This window comes from Equus caballus, chromosome 14, assembly GCF_041296265.1.
Source record: "Equus caballus isolate H_3958 breed thoroughbred chromosome 14, TB-T2T, whole genome shotgun sequence".
Taxonomy (NCBI): Eukaryota; Metazoa; Chordata; class Mammalia; order Perissodactyla; family Equidae; genus Equus; species Equus caballus.
In genome coordinates, this window is record NC_091697.1 from 11,553,074 (window position 1) to 11,558,262 (window position 5,189).

At 38.3% G+C, this 5,189-nt stretch overlaps 1 pseudogene; it reads right to left on the reverse strand.

The window, feature by feature from the left end:
* Positions 1-475: 475 nt before the first annotated feature.
* On the reverse strand, positions 476-1,568 carry LOC138917539 (olfactory receptor 7A17-like; annotated as a pseudogene).
* Positions 1,569-5,189: the final 3,621 nt, after the last annotated feature.

The window sequence follows — 5,189 nt, forward strand, 5'->3', positions numbered from 1 at the left end:
TGTCTGTGGGGGTTTTCCATAAGTAATATGAGCCCAGGTGAGAGCCTTAGGCATTGCTAGCCAATAGCATCAGCATCAATAGACTGAGATCAAATGGAACATTGTTAAACTCAACATTATCAAGAAGGGTAGTTAAGGTAATGATGTAAAAAGAATGGCAAAGTGAAAACCAGTGGTTTCATATTTTTCCTTAAAACAAAATTATATAAATGGATTTAGGTACCAAGTATACATATTTTTTTTCTTAAGAGTAATACAACTCATGATTATTCCTTCAGGAACACTAGCAAAAATTACTTTACATGATATATGTCATTTGAGAAGAAATTAATTTTAATAAATCTAAATTGTCCATGTAAGATACAAAAAATTCAAATATTTCTGATTCAAGATTGGAAAAACTTTTAGAATGCATGGGAATAGACAAGGGGAAAAACTGTCTATATATCAGAGTAGAAGCCTAATAAAGTGAGTTATTTAAATTGAAGTTGAATTCAAATAAATGGAAATTCCAGGAAATAAATAGAAGGAGTAAGCTCTACTTCTACAATCTGATCAAAGAATAGCAATTTCTACCTCTGATGATTTGAGTCCTGCAATCATGGGAATTTCTTCTGCCCCAGGACAATCATTCCTTATATAAATGACAAGCCGATGATTCTTTTCAGAGCCCTCTTGATGTCTTTGTTTCTCAGGCTATAGACAAAGGGGTTCAGCATGGGTGTGACAACAGTGTACATCACTGAGGCTACTGTGCTTGAATATGAGCTGTGGGTAGCAGCAGAGCTAAGGTACAGTCCTAGGATTGTACAATAAAATAAAGAAACAACTGAGATGTGAGATGCACAGGTGGAAAATGCTTTATACTTTCCCTGAGCTGATGAGATTCCTCGTACGGAGGAAACTATCTTAGAGTATGAGTAAAGAATCCCAGTAAGGGAAACGCCACCCAACAGCCCAGATGCAAAATGCATCACCATGTCATTAAGAAAGGTGTCAGAACAGGCAAGTTGGACCACCTGATTGATTTCACAGAAAAAGTGGGTGACTTCCAACTCTGTACAGAAGGACAACCACAACACCATGAAGCTTTGTAACAAGGAATTCAAGGCACTCATCATCCAAGATACCAGAACAAGCATTCCAGATTACCAAGGTTTCATGACAACTATGTAGTGCAGAGGGTGGCAGATGGCCACAAAGTGGTCATAAGCCATCACAGCAAGGAGAAAGTTGTGCAATCCAGCAAAGAGTAGGAAAAAGTTTATCTGGGTGATGCAGCCCTCATAGATTATGACTTTGCTCTGTATGTGGATATTATGCATCATCTTTGGGATGGTTGTAGAAGTAAAACAGATGTCTACAAATGACAGGTAAGAGAGGAAGAAGTACATGGGTGTGTGGAGGTGGGAGTCTAGGCTGACAGCCAGGATGGTGAGCAGGTTCCCAAACACAGTGATCAGGTACATGGAAAGGAAAAACCCAAATATGAGGGGCTGCAGTTCTGGTTCCTTTGACAATCCCAGAAGAAGAAATTCTGAAATTGGTGTATCATTCCTTGATTCCATGCAGTGGAGTTGACTACCAGAAAAGAAAACAAAACATGACTAATTTTCTCAAAAATTGGCATTGCAAACAGTTGAAATTCTACAATTTACATATTGCATTCAAAACGTCAATACCTATAATTTCTGTATGGAACTTGCCTCCTGTGGGAGACCCCCAGTGCTGTCTCTGAATAGAAATTCCTGTTGCACTCTGGGTTTTTTCCAGGAGGTCATGTATTCTATACTTTTAATGAGAAATTCTGTCACATATTGGAGGCTGAGCAACTTCTAGGAAATGAGCACAGGGTGCTGAGAAACAATAATTTCAACGGTTTGACAATGGAGAAAGCATATATGCAAACAAAAATTATATAAATTGGGGCCAGCCCAGTGGCACAATGGTTAAGTTGACATGTTCTGCTTCAGCGGCCGGGGGTTTGCCAGTTTGGATCCCAGGTGCAGACCAAAGCACTGCTTGTCAAGCCATGCTGTGGTGGCGTCCCATTTATAAAGTGGAGGAAGATGGGCATGGATGTTAGCTCAGGGCCAGTCTTGCTCAACAAAAGAGAGGAGAGTTGGTGACAAATGTTAGCTAAGAGCTAATTCTTCCTCAAAAAAACAAAAATATGTATATATATATATATATATAAATTATCAGATGGTAATGTGCTACCAAGAAAAAATCAGGTATAAAGGAGAGAGTGAAAGGGGGTGTTACTTTTCACTAGATGTTCAGGTAGAGCAGCAAATATCTGAAGGGAGACCTCAAGGAAGAGAAAGAAGGAGGAAAAAGTTTATCTGGGAGATCTGTGTCCATCAGAGGGAACAGCAAGAGTAAACTCCCTGAAAGATGTTTGTTTCAGAACAATCAATGCTCATACGGAATCCAGTGTCACAAGGAAAACGATCAACAAGGAATTAGATGAGAGATGGTGTCAGAGGATGTTGAGGAAAGAGGTGGAGGCCCTCAATCACATGTCGTTAATCTCAGTTTATTATTTTGTTTCCAGGGAATCTTCTGTATAGAAATGGATCCTTATTTTTATTTGTTGTTTAATATTCTGGCACCAGTATTTTAAAGGTTGTGTGGGAATATATGAGCTCAGGTATCCCTGCTCTGAGAACTATGCATTCCCCACAACACACACATGCACACACTGTGTCTTCCTGTGGTCATGTTACCACCAGGCTCCTCTCACCCCGGCCACAATAATTAGGAAAATGATGATACAATGCATTCTGTCAACACCAGATTATCTTTTCCCTGAAAAATGTAGAAATAGTACCCAAATTCTAGTTGGTAAGCATCTCATGGACATGTAAACAAATGGCTTTGTTATAATATGACAATTGTGTGTCCTGAATTTAAAGAAACATAAAAAGTCAGTTCAAAAAACAGAGAGAGGAAAGAAAAGGACATTTTGGGGGAAAAAAATGATCTAATCAGCTCAGGTGGTCCCTGAGATCATGATGAGGAGAATGTTTCCTTGGCTCCAGCAGCGTTCCAACACAAGTTATCACCTCTTGATGCCCAGAATAACTAACAAAGCAGCAAAAAGCAATGTATCTAAAAGAGAAAGGAGTGATATCCTTACATTATCAAGACATCTGATCAGTTGAACATCCCACTAGAAAAATGAGCAGAGGAAGTAAATATACAATTCACAAAGGAAATAGGAAGCACAACAAAAGTGGGGGTTTTTAAAGACAATTTGGTAACAGACTTTTCTAAGTGATATAAAATGCAAAGCTTCTGGAATCAGAAACTCAGATTTTGAATATTGGATGTACACATAGTAGTTGTTTGAATTTAGAGAACCAATGGAATCATCCTAAATGTTAAATTCCTCATCTAAATAGTGGAGATAGTGGTGGCCATCCTCCTAAAGTAGTTGACAGGTTTATCCAATATATGTAAAAAGTTTACCACAGCTCTTCCCTGTTGGTAATGAGTGGTTATCACTGGTGATGATAATTGGATGATTTTTTTCTTCTACCTCTCCAATGTTTCCACTGCTTCTTCACCTCTTGGTCCCCAATTCCACTGCTTTATTTCAGTTCCCTGTCATTTTTTTCCATCTATCACAAGTATTTACTTTTACTCTAGCCAATATTTACTTTTACTCAGAGCAATTTTTCTATATACAAAGCTGATAAGCCAACTCCCCAGCTTAAACTTCCTTTCAGTGACTTCTTCCTGAACAGTAAACCCAAAATTCCATAGATTCAAACACTAGGCTTGACTCCTCTAACCAACCCACCAGCTTCACCCTCACCCACATTAATCTCGTAAAAGTTGAACAGGAGTCACAGTTTCACCAATGCCACAGCCTCAAGGCTCAGAGCCATTATGCCTCTGCTTCTCTCTGTGTGGAGTCTCACCCATTGCTCTATTTGAAAATTTTCACCCCCTCTCTATTTTCATAACTCCATCTCTTATTTCAGAATTCCTGGAGTCATCTCCTTCAGGAATCTTTTTTGTTTTAACATTCTCACATAAAAAGGACACTGCTTTTTATGATAATTTATTTATATTTATAATGGAGAGGCTATCATTGTGTAATTTCAACTTAATTCCACATCGTTTTTGCTGCTAGACTGTGCACACCTTGAGGCATGTAGTAATATTATACCTTCCCCTCACCCTTTAACCCCAGATATAGTTTAGTTGAGAATAGTAGCTGAGTAAATATATACTGCATGAAGAAATGAGAAGTGTTCCTACTGCAATTGCTGATGATGTTAGAAAGAACAGAAGTAGACAAATCCTAGCATAGGAATGGAGGACATAAGAGAGAAATGTTTTCCATATTCTGAGATAGGGACCATTTATCGGGTGAGACTATGGTTTGTAAGAATAAAATAAAATAGGATAGATAAGGCTCAATAGAAAATAGCAGAGTGCATCATACATAGCAAATTATGCCTGTGCCTTACATGTTCCATGCATGATGGATCACATGTAAAATCCATGTTTACTCTGGGATTTTGCCAAAAAGGTTTCTTATCCACTGAAGTAAATACAAGAATAGTTTTCATACAAGGCAAGTTCCTGCTAATGAGGAAAAAGCACGCTGAACAAAAAGCCCAACAGAAGAGCCAGATCCAGAGAGAACAGGCAGCCAGTGTCTTTATTGACGTTTCCTTCCATTCAAGGGACTGCACACTAACTGTGCTTTTATTCCTCTACTTGCTCCATTACAGTATCCACATCAGGCCCTTGATCTGATTTTTATTCCATATTTATTTCTATGTATTTGACCACACTTGCTTTTAAATGGTCCAACAGTGGGTGAGGCTGGTCCTATTCTCATGTTTCTTTGTAGCATCTTTTCTTTGTTACTGTTGAGCTTTTGGTTGTGACAAACGTCCTGGACACACTCTAATCTTATCCAACATGCAAGCGTATCCACACAATATGCTGTATGAAATCCTACACATACAACAAAAACCTTCTCCTTTATTCATTTGATTTATCCCTGAGGACATGATGTCATACACGTGTTTACTTCATTGTGCTCTGCTCTCTTATTCAAATGAAAGATGCAGATGAGCAGGCATCTCCCTGCTTTGTTTACTTTTGTGGTTTCTTAAAGGTGTACATTTATATAGAAACAAATTTTTCGTAAAATAAACATTTAT